General features: G+C 43.4%; 8 pseudogenes; all 8 read right to left on the bottom strand.

Moving 5' to 3' along the window:
* Nucleotides 1–1,281: 1,281 nt before the first annotated feature.
* LOC130287581 (U2 spliceosomal RNA) lies at nt 1,282–1,545 on the bottom strand (annotated as a pseudogene).
* Nucleotides 1,546–3,016: 1,471 nt separating this feature from the next.
* Nucleotides 3,017–3,280, bottom strand: LOC130287580 (U2 spliceosomal RNA; annotated as a pseudogene).
* Nucleotides 3,281–4,762: 1,482 nt separating this feature from the next.
* Nucleotides 4,763–5,026, bottom strand: LOC130287579 (U2 spliceosomal RNA; annotated as a pseudogene).
* A 1,479-nt stretch (nt 5,027–6,505) lies between these two features.
* On the bottom strand, nt 6,506–6,769 carry LOC130287577 (U2 spliceosomal RNA; annotated as a pseudogene).
* Nucleotides 6,770–8,244: 1,475 nt separating this feature from the next.
* LOC130287576 (U2 spliceosomal RNA) lies at nt 8,245–8,508 on the bottom strand (annotated as a pseudogene).
* Nucleotides 8,509–9,980: 1,472 nt separating this feature from the next.
* LOC130289754 (U2 spliceosomal RNA) lies at nt 9,981–10,244 on the bottom strand (annotated as a pseudogene).
* A 1,474-nt stretch (nt 10,245–11,718) lies between these two features.
* LOC130287574 (U2 spliceosomal RNA) lies at nt 11,719–11,982 on the bottom strand (annotated as a pseudogene).
* Nucleotides 11,983–13,460: 1,478 nt separating this feature from the next.
* On the bottom strand, nt 13,461–13,726 carry LOC130288687 (U2 spliceosomal RNA; annotated as a pseudogene).
* Between the last annotated feature and the right edge of the window lie 599 nt (nt 13,727–14,325).

Here is a 14,325-nt window from a genome sequence, read left to right as displayed (position 1 = left end):
AAGTACAGGCGACCATTGCACTCTGATGGAGCATTTAGCAATGCAATCCATAGCCTGGCTTTTGCCTGAACCCCCATCACTCCTCCTCTTGCATATAAGACAATATTTCAGATCTGCATATGAAAACAACACGCCTACCTTTGTTGCACATAGCTGCCTGCCTGTCTCTAGTTACCCCACTGGCTGTAGCTGCGTCCCTTCCGACATGGAATAACACCAACTGTAACGATAAACTGAAAATTAACAGTATAAACCTGCATCATTTTGGACTCTGGTATTTGCTGAATCCGGGTGACCTGACAATCGATGGTGGTGCCGCTGGTGATTCTGGCCTTCTTGGAATCTGTTGGGCCTATGTGTTAGCTCACACATCACTTGGGTATCCATGGTAACTACCACAACATGGTCATCTGCAGTTTACATCTAGCCCGTGGCATTGAATGGCATTTTAAAAGTGCTAAGGGTCCTGGTGCAATAATCCTCCCATGAGGATCAGCCTCAACGGCTTTGTAGATTGCACTCATGTCAGCAACTCCATATACATTTTTTTTTCTTCATGCTTCTTTCTTCATCCTTTTTTCTTTCTGTCATTCAGACTTTCATTCATTCGATGTCTCTCACTCACTTGCTTTAACTCATTTGTTCTCACTCACTCACTCACTCACTCAATCACTCACTCACTCATTCACTCTCACTCACTCTCACTCTCTCACTCACTCGCTCACTAAGTCAGTCTCTCTCTCTCTCTTTTTCTTTTTATATATATTTTTTTCCGTCTTCTTCTTCTTCAGACCCTGTCATAGCACTAATGCCTTTCCAATACCACCAGCAGATGGAGACACTCCATTGCAACATTGGTTGTGAGCAGCAGTTTCTAAAAACAAATGCCTCATGGCGGATTTCCCATCCATCAATGGATGGTAAATTTTGTTTTTATCATTCACTGACCACAGAAACCAATGCATGGTCAAGCAACAGCAATGACACACCCTTGTGTATAGGCATGAGACCCTCATGTCATTTAACAGGATTCAGCACCACCCACAAGACAGCTACCTGTCATGTCATGTCAAACCTGCACAGGTGTGCTAGATTATTATTATTTAGTTTTATTTTATTTTTTTACACCAATCAGTGTGCAAACATGGTCATTAAAACGCTAAATGAATAGACGTTCATAAACCAGTCAGTGCAACTCATCATTTTGGTCTCCAATTCTCAAACTCAAATTCTCACCCACGGAGGATTAAATGAGAATCTTTCTTGTTTAACACTGGAATGGGGTGGTGCACTGTTCACTACCCGAAGATACTGCCACATCGGGTCAATGCATAGGGCGACAGAAGCAAGCTTCCAAATCAGCTCCCTTTCTCAAAAATCCATTTAATTTATGGTCCCCAGATAGGGAACGTATGTATCAGTATGTGCTCACAAGTCACCCAAGTGCAAGTATTCACACAAAAAAAAACGTGCCTCAGGATGCGATCTGTCGCAAGATCCTTTCTTTTTTTACACTTGATCTAAGCCAAAAGGCCTAGAGGGGATAACCGGGAAAGGGGTGGACCCAACCATGTCCCCTTCATGAGCACTCACATTACTCATAGGAATGGAAGGAAGGCTGGCAGCCAACCAGACTCCCATACACTCTCTGGGTGGGTGGCAGTCAGCCACCCATACATACATACATACAGCACAGGCTAAACCCACATCATCACTTAAAAAAAGGACAGGCGACCATTGCACTCTGATGGAGCATTTAGCAATGCAATCCATAGCCTGGCTTTTGCCTGAACCCCCATCACTCCTCCTCTTGCATATAAGACAATATTTCAGATCTGCATATGAAAACAACACGCCTACCTTTGTTGCACATAGCTGCCTGCCTGTCTCTAGTTACCCCACTGGCTGTAGCTGCGTCCCTTCCGACATGGAATAACACCAACTGTAACGATAAACTGAAAATTAACAGTATAAACCTGCATCATTTTGGACTCTGGTATTTGCTGAATCCGGGTGACCTGACAATCGATGGTGGTGCCGCTGGTGATTCTGGCCTTCTTGGAATCTGTTGGGCCTATGTGTTAGCTCACACATCACTTGGGTATCCATGGTAACTACCACAACATGGTCATCTGCAGTTTACATCTAGCCCGTGGCATTGAATGGCATTTTAAAAGTGCTAAGGGTCCTGGTGCAATAATCCTCCCATGAGGATCAGCCTCAACGGCTTTGTAGATTGCACTCATGTCAGCAACTCCATATACATTTTTTTTTCTTCATGCTTCTTTCTTCATCCTTTTTTCTTTCTGTCATTCAGACTTTCATTCATTCGATCTCTCTCACTCACTTGCTTTAACTCATTTGTTCTCACTCACTCACTCACTCACTCAATCACTCACTCACTCATTCACTCTCACTCACTCTCACTCTCTCACTCACTCGCTCACTAAGTCAGTCTCTCTCTCTCTCTCTCTTTTTCTTTTTATATATATTTTTTTCCGTCTTCTTCTTCTTCTTCTTCTTCAGACCCTGTCATAGCACTAATGCCTTTCCAATACCACCAGCAGATGGAGACACTCCATTGCAACATTGGTTGTGAGCAGCAGTTTCTAAAAACAAATGCCTCATGGCGGATTTCCCATCCATCAATGGATGGTAAATTTTGTTTTTATCATTCACTGACCACAGAAACCAATGCATGGTCAAGCAACAGCAATGACACACCCTTGTGTATAGGCATGAGACCCTCATGTCATTTAACAGGATTCAGCACCACCCACAAGACAGCTACCTGTCATGTCATGTCAAACCTGCACAGGTGTGCTAGATTATTATTATTTAGTTTTATTTTATTTTTTTACACCAATCAGTGTGCAAACATGGTCATTAAAACGCTAAATGAATAGACGTTCATAAACCAGTCAGTGCAACTCATCATTTTGGTCTCCAATTCTCAAACTCAAATTCTCACCCACGGAGGATTAAATGAGAATCTTTCTTGTTTAACACTGGAATGGGGTGGTGCACTGTTCACTACCCGAAGATACTGCCACATCGGGTCAATGCATAGGGCGACAGAAGCAAGCTTCCAAATCAGCTCCCTTTCTCAAAAATCCATTTAATTTATGGTCCCCAGATAGGGAACGTATGTATCAGTATGTGCTCACAAGTCACCCAAGTGCAAGTATTCACACAAAAAAAAACGTGCCTCAGGATGCGATCTGTCGCAAGATCCTTTCTTTTTTTACACTTGATCTAAGCCAAAAGGCCTAGAGGGGATAACCGGGAAAGGGGTGGACCCAACCATGTCCCCTTCATGAGCACTCACATTACTCATAGGAATGGAAGGAAGGCTGGCAGCCAACCAGACTCCCATACACTCTCTGGGTGGGTGGCAGTCAGCCACCCATACATACATACATACAGCACAGGCTAAACCCACATCATCACTTAAAAAAAGGACAGGCGACCATTGCACTCTGATGGAGCATTTAGCAATGCAATCCATAGCCTGGCTTTTGCCTGAACCCCCATCACTCCTCCTCTTGCATATAAGACAATATTTCAGATCTGCATATGAAAACAACACGCCTACCTTTGTTGCACATAGCTGCCTGCCTGTCTCTAGTTACCCCACTGGCTGTAGCTGCGTCCCTTCCGACATGGAATAACACCAACTGTAACGATAAACTGAAAATTAACAGTATAAACCTGCATCATTTTGGACTCTGGTATTTGCTGAATCCGGGTGACCTGACAATCGATGGTGGTGCCGCTGGTGATTCTGGCCTTCTTGGAATCTGTTGGGCCTATGTGTTAGCTCACACATCACTTGGGTATCCATGGTAACTACCACAACATGGTCATCTGCAGTTTACATCTAGCCCGTGGCATTGAATGGCATTTTAAAAGTGCTAAGGGTCCTGGTGCAATAATCCTCCCATGAGGATCAGCCTCAACGGCTTTGTAGATTGCACTCATGTCAGCAACTCCATATACATTTTTTTTTCTTCATGCTTCTTTCTTCATCCTTTTTTCTTTCTGTCATTCAGACTTTCATTCATTCGATCTCTCTCACTCACTTGCTTTAACTCATTTGTTCTCACTCACTCACTCACTCACTCACTCACTCACTCAATCACTCACTCACTCATTCACTCTCACTCACTCTCACTCTCTCACTCACTTGCTCACTAAGTCAGTCTCTCTCTCTCTCTCTCTCTTTTTCTTTTTATATATATTTTTTTCCGTCTTCTTCTTCTTCTTCTTCAGACCCTGTCATAGCACTAATGCCTTTCCAATACCACCAGCAGATGGAGACACTCCATTGCAACATTGGTTGTGAGCAGCAGTTTCTAAAAACAAATGCCTCATGGCGGATTTCCCATCCATCAATGGATGGTAAATTTTGTTTTTATCATTCACTGACCACAGAAACCAATGCATGGTCAAGCAACAGCAATGACACACCCTTGTGTATAGGCATGAGACCCTCATGTCATTTAACAGGATTCAGCACCACCCACAAGACAGCTACCTGTCATGTCATGTCAAACCTGCACAGGTGTGCTAGATTATTATTATTTAGTTTTATTTTATTTTTTTACACCAATCAGTGTGCAAACATGGTCATTAAAACGCTAAATGAATAGACGTTCATAAACCAGTCAGTGCAACTCATCATTTTGATCTCCAATTCTCAAACTCAAATTCTCACCCACGGAGGATTAAATGAGAATCTTTCTTGTTTAACACTGGAATGGGGTGGTGCACTGTTCACTACCCGAAGATACTGCCACATCGGGTCAATGCATAGGGCGACAGAAGCAAGCTTCCAAATCAGCTCCCTTTCTCAAAAATCCATTTAATTTATGGTCCCCAGATAGGGAACGTATGTATCAGTATGTGCTCACAAGTCACCCAAGTGCAAGTATTCACACAAAAAAAAACGTGCCTCAGGATGCGATCTGTCGCAAGATCCTTTCTTTTTTTACACTTGATCTAAGCCAAAAGGCCTAGAGGGGATAACCGGGAAAGGGGTGGACCCAACCATGTCCCCTTCATGAGCACTCACATTACTCATAGGAATGGAAGGAAGGCTGGCAGCCAACCAGACTCCCATACACTCTCTGGGTGGGTGGCAGTCAGCCACCCATACATACATACATACAGCACAGGCTAAACCCACATCATCACTTAAAAAAAGGACAGGCGACCATTGCACTCTGATGGAGCATTTAGCAATGCAATCCATAGCCTGGCTTTTGCCTGAACCCCCATCACTCCTCCTCTTGCATATAAGACAATATTTCAGATCTGCATATGAAAACAACACGCCTACCTTTGTTGCACATAGCTGCCTGCCTGTCTCTAGTTACCCCACTGGCTGTAGCTGCGTCCCTTCCGACATGGAATAACACCAACTGTAACGATAAACTGAAAATTAACAGTATAAACCTGCATCATTTTGGACTCTGGTATTTGCTGAATCCGGGTGACCTGACAATCGATGGTGGTGCCGCTGGTGATTCTGGCCTTCATGGAATCTGTTGGGCCTATGTGTTAGCTCACACATCACTTGGGTATCCATGGTAACTACCACAACATGGTCATCTGCAGTTTACATCTAGCCCGTGGCATTGAATGGCATTTTAAAAGTGCTAAGGGTCCTGGTGCAATAATCCTCCCATGAGGATCAGCCTCAACGGCTTTGTAGATTGCACTCATGTCAGCAACTCCATATACATTTTTTTTTCTTCATGCTTCTTTCTTCATCCTTTTTTCTTTCTGTCATTCAGACTTTCATTCATTCGATCTCTCTCACTCACTTGCTTTAACTCATTTGTTCTCACTCACTCACTCAATCAATCACTCACTCACTCATTCACTCTCACTCACTCTCACTCTCTCACTCACTCGCTCACTAAGTCAGTCTCTCTCTCTCTCTCTCTTTTTCTTTTTATATATATTTTTTTCCGTCTTCTTCTTCTTCTTCTTCTTCTTCTTCTTCTTCAGACCCTGTCATAGCACTAATGCCTTTCCAATACCACCAGCAGATGGAGACACTCCATTGCAACATTGGTTGTGAGCAGCAGTTTCTAAAAACAAATGCCTCATGGCGGATTTCCCATCCATCAATGGATGGTAAATTTTGTTTTTATCATTCACTGACCACAGAAACCAATGCATGGTCAAGCAACAGCAATGACACACCCTTGTGTATAGGCATGAGACCCTCATGTCATTTAACAGGATTCAGCACCACCCACAAGACAGCTACCTGTCATGTCATGTCAAACCTGCACAGGTGTGCTAGATTATTATTATTTAGTTTTATTTTATTTTTTTACACCAATCAGTGTGCAAACATGGTCATTAAAACGCTAAATGAATAGACGTTCATAAACCAGTCAGTGCAACTCATCATTTTGGTCTCCAATTCTCAAACTCAAATTCTCACCCACGGAGGATTAAATGAGAATCTTTCTTGTTTAACACTGGAATGGGGTGGTGCACTGTTCACTACCCGAAGATACTGCCACATCGGGTCAATGCATAGGGCGACAGAAGCAAGCTTCCAAATCAGCTCCCTTTCTCAAAAATCCATTTAATTTATGGTCCCCAGATAGGGAACGTATGTATCAGTATGTGCTCACAAGTCACCCAAGTGCAAGTATTCACACAAAAAAAAACGTGCCTCAGGATGCGATCTGTCGCAAGATCCTTTCTTTTTTTACACTTGATCTAAGCCAAAAGGCCTAGAGGGGATAACCGGGAAAGGGGTGGACCCAACCATGTCCCCTTCATGAGCACTCACATTACTCATAGGAATGGAAGGAAGGCTGGCAGCCAACCAGACTCCCATACACTCTCTGGGTGGGTGGCAGTCAGCCACCCATACATACATACATACAGCACAGGCTAAACCCACATCATCACTTAAAAAAAGGACAGGCGACCATTGCACTCTGATGGAGCATTTAGCAATGCAATCCATAGCCTGGCTTTTGCCTGAACCCCCATCACTCCTCCTCTTGCATATAAGACAATATTTCAGATCTGCATATGAAAACAACAAGCCTACCTTTGTTGCACATAGCTGCCTGCCTGTCTCTAGTTACCCCACTGGCTGTAGCTGCGTCCCTTCCGACATGGAATAACACCAACTGTAACGATAAACTGAAAATTAACAGTATAAACCTGCATCATTTTGGACTCTGGTATTTGCTGAATCCGGGTGACCTGACAATCGATGGTGGTGCCGCTGGTGATTCTGGCCTTCTTGGAATCTGTTGGGCCTATGTGTTAGCTCACACATCACTTGGGTATCCATGGTAACTACCACAACATGGTCATCTGCAGTTTACATCTAGCCCGTGGCATTGAATGGCATTTTAAAAGTGCTAAGGGTCCTGGTGCAATAATCCTCCCATGAGGATCAGCCTCAACGGCTTTGTAGATTGCACTCATGTCAGCAACTCCATATACATTTTTTTTTCTTCATGCTTCTTTCTTCATCCTTTTTTCTTTCTGTCATTCAGACTTTCATTCATTCGATCTCTCTCACTCACTTGCTTTAACTCATTTGTTCTCACTCACTCACTCACTCACTCAATCACTCACTCACTCACTCATTCACTCTCACTCACTCTCACTCTCTCACTCACTCGCTCACTAAGTCAGTCTCTCTCTCTCTCTCTCTTTTTCTTTTTATATATATTTTTTTCCGTCTTCTTCTTCTTCTTCTTCTTCAGACCCTGTCATAGCACTAATGCCTTTCCAATACCACCAGCAGATGGAGACACTCCATTGCAACATTGGTTGTGAGCAGCAGTTTCTAAAAACAAATGCCTCATGGCGGATTTCCCATCCATCAATGGATGGTAAATTTTGTTTTTATCATTCACTGACCACAGAAACCAATGCATGGTCAAGCAACAGCAATGACACACCCTTGTGTATAGGCATGAGACCCTCATGTCATTTAACAGGATTCAGCACCACCCACAAGACAGCTACCTGTCATGTCATGTCAAACCTGCACAGGTGTGCTAGATTATTATTATTTAGTTTTATTTTATTTTTTTACACCAATCAGTGTGCAAACATGGTCATTAAAACGCTAAATGAATAGACGTTCATAAACCAGTCAGTGCAACTCATCATTTTGGTCTCCAATTCTCAAACTCAAATTCTCACCCACGGAGGATTAAATGAGAATCTTTCTTGTTTAACACTGGAATGGGGTGGTGCACTGTTCACTACCCGAAGATACTGCCACATCGGGTCAATGCATAGGGCGACAGAAGCAAGCTTCCAAATCAGCTCCCTTTCTCAAAAATCCATTTAATTTATGGTCCCCAGATAGGGAACGTATGTATCAGTATGTGCTCACAAGTCACCCAAGTGCAAGTATTCACACAAAAAAAAACGTGCCTCAGGATGCGATCTGTCGCAAGATCCTTTCTTTTTTTACACTTGATCTAAGCCAAAAGGCCTAGAGGGGATAACCGGGAAAGGGGTGGACCCAACCATGTCCCCTTCATGAGCACTCACATTACTCATAGGAATGGAAGGAAGGCTGGCAGCCAACCAGACTCCCATACACTCTCTGGGTGGGTGGCAGTCAGCCACCCATACATACATACATACAGCACAGGCTAAACCCACATCATCACTTAAAAAAAGGACAGGCGACCATTGCACTCTGATGGAGCATTTAGCAATGCAATCCATAGCCTGGCTTTTGCCTGAACCCCCATCACTCCTCCTCTTGCATATAAGACAATATTTCAGATCTGCATATGAAAACAACACGCCTACCTTTGTTGCACATAGCTGCCTGCCTGTCTCTAGTTACCCCACTGGCTGTAGCTGCGTCCCTTCCGACATGGAATAACACCAACTGTAACGATAAACTGAAAATTAACAGTATAAACCTGCATCATTTTGGACTCTGGTATTTGCTGAATCCGGGTGACCTGACAATCGATGGTGGTGCCGCTGGTGATTCTGGCCTTCTTGGAATCTGTTGGGCCTATGTGTTAGCTCACACATCACTTGGGTATCCATGGTAACTACCACAACATGGTCATCTGCAGTTTACATCTAGCCCGTGGCATTGAATGGCATTTTAAAAGTGCTAAGGGTCCTGGTGCAATAATCCTCCCATGAGGATCAGCCTCAACGGCTTTGTAGATTGCACTCATGTCAGCAACTCCATATACATTTTTTTTTCTTCATGCTTCTTTCTTCATCCTTTTTTCTTTCTGTCATTCAGACTTTCATTCATTCGATCTCTCTCACTCACTTGCTTTAACTCATTTGTTCTCACTCACTCACTCACTCACTCAATCACTCACTCACTCATTCACTCTCACTCACTCTCACTCTCTCACTCACTCGCTCACTAAGTTAGTCTCTCTCTCTCTCTCTCTTTTTCTTTTTATATATATTTTTTTCCGTCTTCTTCTTCTTCTTCTTCTTCAGACCCTGTCATAGCACTAATGCCTTTCCAATACGACCAGCAGATGGAGACACTCCATTGCAACATTGGTTGTGAGCAGCAGTTTCTAAAAACAAATGCCTCATGGCGGATTTCCCATCCATCAATGGATGGTAAATTTTGTTTTTATCATTCACTGACCACAGAAACCAATGCATGGTCAAGCAACAGCAATGACACACCCTTGTGTATAGGCATGAGACCCTCATGTCATTTAACAGGATTCAGCACCACCCACAAGACAGCTACCTGTCATGTCATGTCAAACCTGCACAGGTGTGCTAGATTATTATTATTTAGTTTTATTTTATTTTTTTTACACCAATCAGTGTGCAAACATGGTCATTAAAACGCTAAATGAATAGACGTTCATAAACCAGTCAGTGCAACTCATCATTTTGGTCTCCAATTCTCAAACTCAAATTCTCACCCACGGAGGATTAAATGAGAATCTTTCTTGTTTAACACTGGAATGGGGTGGTGCACTGTTCACTACCCGAAGATACTGCCACATTGGGTCAATGCATAGGGCGACAGAAGCAAGCTTCCAAATCAGCTCCCTTTCTCAAAAATCCATTTAATTTATGGTCCCCAGATAGGGAACGTATGTATCAGTATGTGCTCACAAGTCACCCAAGTGCAAGTATTCACACAAAAAAAAACGTGCCTCAGGATGCGATCTGTCGCAAGATCCTTTCTTTTTTTACACTTGATCTAAGCCAAAAGGCCTAGAGGGGATAACCGGGAAAGGGGTGGACCCAACCATGTCCCCTTCATGAGCACTCACATTACTCATAGGAATGGAAGGAAGGCTGGCAGCCAACCAGACTCCCATACACTCTCTGGGTGGGTGGCAGTCAGCCACCCATACAAACATACATACATACAGCACAGGCTAAACCCACATCATCACTTAAAAAAAGGACAGGCGACCATTGCACTCTGATGGAGCATTTAGCAATGCAATCCATAGCCTGGCTTTTGCCTGAACCCCCATCACTCCTCCTCTTGCATATAAGACAATATTTCAGATCTGCATATGAAAACAACACGCCTACCTTTGTTGCACATAGCTGCCTGCCTGTCTCTAGTTACCCCACTGGCTGTAGCTGCGTCCCTTCCGACATGGAATAACACCAACTGTAACGATAAACTGAAAATTAACAGTATAAACCTGCATCATTTTGGACTCTGGTATTTGCTGAATCCGGGTGACCTGACAATCGATGGTGGTGCCGCTGGTGATTCTGGCCTTCATGGAATCTGTTGGGCCTATGTGTTAGCTCACACATCACTTGGGTATCCATGGTAACTACCACAACATGGTCATCTGCAGTTTACATCTAGCCCGTGGCATTGAATGGCATTTTAAAAGTGCTAAGGGTCCTGGTGCAATAATCCTCCCATGAGGATCAGCCTCAACGGCTTTGTAGATTGCACTCATGTCAGCAACTCCATATACATTTTTTTTTCTTCATGCTTCTTTCTTCATCCTTTTTTCTTTCTGTCATTCAGACTTTCATTCATTCGATCTCTCTCACTCACTTGCTTTAACTCATTTGTTCTCACTCACTAACTCACTCACTCAATCACTCACTCACTCATTCACTCTCACTCACTCTCACTCTCTCACTCACTCGCTCACTAAGTCAGTCTCTCTCTCTCTCTCTCTCTTTTTCTTTTTATATATATTTTTTTCCGTCTTCTTCTTCTTCTTCTTCAGACCCTGTCATAGCACTAATGCCTTTCCAATACTACCAGCAGATGGAGACACTCCATTGCAACATTGGTTGTGAGCAGCAGTTTCTAAAAACAAATGCCTCATGGCGGATTTCCCATCCATCAATGGATGGTAAATTTTGTTTTTATCATTCACTGACCACAGAAACCAATGCATGGTCAAGCAACAGCAATGACACACCCTTGTGTATAGGCATGAGACCCTCATGTCATTTAACAGGATTCAGCACCACCCACAAGACAGCTACCTGTCATGTCATGTCAAACCTGCACAGGTGTGCTAGATTATTATTATTTAGTTTTATTTTATTTTTTTACACCAATCAGTGTGCAAACATGGTCATTAAAACGCTAAATGAATAGACGTTCATAAACCAGTCAGTGCAACTCATCATTTTGGTCTCCAATTCTCAAACTCAAATTCTCACCCACGGAGGATTAAATGAGAATCTTTCTTGTTTAACACTGGAATGGGGTGGTGCACTGTTCACTACCCGAAGATACTGCCACATCGGGTCAATGCATAGGGCGACAGAAGCAAGCTTCCAAATCAGCTCCCTTTCTCAAAAATCCATTTAATTTATGGTCCCCAGATAGGGAACGTATGTATCAGTATGTGCTCACAAGTCACCCAAGTGCAAGTATTCACACAAAAAAAAACGTGCCTCAGGATGCGATCTGTCGCAAGATCCTTTCTTTTTTTACACTTGATCTAAGCCAAAAGGCCTAGAGGGGATAACCGGGAAAGGGGTGGACCCAACCATGTCCCCTTCATGAGCACTCACATTACTCATAGGAATGGAAGGAAGGCTGGCAGCCAACCAGACTCCCATACACTCTCTGGGTGGGTGGCAGTCAGCCACCCATACATACATACATACAGCACAGGCTAAACCCACATCATAACTTAAAAAAAGGACAGGTGACCATTGCACTCTGATGGAGCATTTAGCAATGCAATCCATAGCCTGGCTTTTGCCTGAACCCCCATCACTCCTCCTCTTGCATATAAGACAATATTTCAGATCTGCATATGAAAACAACACGCCTACCTTTGTTGCACATAGCTGCCTGCCTGTCTCTAGTTACCCCACTGGCTGTAGCTGCGTCCCTTCCGACATGGAATAACACCAACTGTAACGATAAACTGAAAATTAACAGTATAAACCTGCATCATTTTGGACTCTGGTATTTGCTGAATCCGGGTGACCTGACAATCGATGGTGGTGCCGCTGGTGATTCTGGCCTTCTTGGAATCTGTTGGGCCTATGTGTTAGCTCACACATCACTTGGGTATCCATGGTAACTACCACAACATGGTCATCTGCAGTTTACATCTAGCCCGTGGCATTGAATGGCATTTTAAAAGTGCTAAGGGTCCTGGTGCAATAATCCTCCCATGAGGATCAGCCTCAACGGCTTTGTAGATTGCACTCATGTCAGCAACTCCATATACATTTTTTTTTCTTCATGCTTCTTTCTTCATCCTTTTTTCTTTCTGTCATTCAGACTTTCATTCATTCGATCTCTCTCACTCACTTGCTTTAACTCATTTGTTCTCACTCACTCACTCACTCACTCACTCAATCACTCACTCACTCATTCACTCTCACTCACTCTCACTCTCTCACTCACTCGCTCACTAAGTCAGTCTCTCTCTCTCTCTCTCTTTTTCTTTTTATATATATTTTTTTCCATCTTCTTCTTCTTCTTCTTCTTCTTCAGACCCTGTCATAGCACTAATGCCTTTCCAATACCACCAGCAGATGGAGACACTCCATTGCAACATTGGTTGTGAGCAGCAGTTTCTAAAAACAAATGCCTCATGGCGGATTTCCCATCCATCAATGGATGGTAAATTTTGTTTTTATCATTCACTGACCACAGAAACCAATGCATGGTCAAGCAACAGCAATGACACACCCTTGTGTATAGGCATGAGACCCTCATGTCATTTAACAGGATTCAGCACCACCCACAAGACAGCTACCTGTCATGTCATGTCAAACCTGCACAGGTGTGCTAGATTATTATTATTTAGTTTTATTTTATTTTTTTACACCAATCAGTGTGCAAACATGGTCATTAAAACGCTAAATGAATAGACGTTCATAAACCAGTCAGTGCAACTCATCATTTTGGTCTCCAATTCTCAAACTCAAATTCTCACCCACGGAGGATTAAATGAGAATCTTTCTTGTTTAACACTGGAATGGGGTGGTGCACTGTTCACTACCCGAAGATACTGCCACATCGGGTCAATGCATAGGGCGACAGAAGCAAGCTTCCAAATCAGCTCCCTTTCTCAAAAATCCATTTAATTTATGGTCCCCAGATAGGGAACGTATGTATCAGTATGTGCTCACAAGTCACCCAAGTGCAAGTATTCACACAAAAAAAAATGTGCCTCAGGATGCGATCTGTCGCAAGATCCTTTCTTTTTTTTTACACTTGATCTAAGCCAAAAGGCCTAGAGGGGATAACCGGGAAAGGGGTGGACCCAACCATGTCCCCTTCATGAGCACTCACATTACTCATAGGAATGGAAGGAAGGCTGGCAGCCAACCAGACTCCCATACACTCTCTGGGTGGGTGGCAGTCAGCCACCCATACATACATACATACAGCACAGGCTAAACCCACATCATCACTTAAAAAAAGGACAGGCGACCATTGCACTCTGATGGAGCATTTAGCAATGCAATCCATAGCCTGGCTTTTGCCTGAACCCCCATCACTCCTCCTCTTGCATATAAGACAATATTTCAGATCTGCATATGAAAACAACACGCCTACCTTTGTTGCACATAGCTGCCTGCCTGTCTCTAGTTACCCCACTGGCTGTAGCTGCGTCCCTTCCGACATGGAATAACACCAACTGTAACGATAAACTGAAAATTAACAGTATAAACCTGCATCATTTTGGACTCTGGTATTTGCTGAATCCGGGTGACCTGACAATCGATGGTGGTGCCGCTGGTGATTCTGGCCTTCTTGGAATCTGTTGGGCCTATGTGTTAGCTCACACATCACTTGGGTATCCATGGTAACTACCACAACATGGTCATCTGCAGTTTACA

This window comes from Hyla sarda, chromosome 8 (genome assembly GCF_029499605.1).
Source record: "Hyla sarda isolate aHylSar1 chromosome 8, aHylSar1.hap1, whole genome shotgun sequence".
Taxonomy (NCBI): Eukaryota; Metazoa; Chordata; class Amphibia; order Anura; family Hylidae; genus Hyla; species Hyla sarda.
Note: the sequence above shows the minus strand (reverse complement) of the source record. Positions and strands in the feature narration are given on the sequence as shown.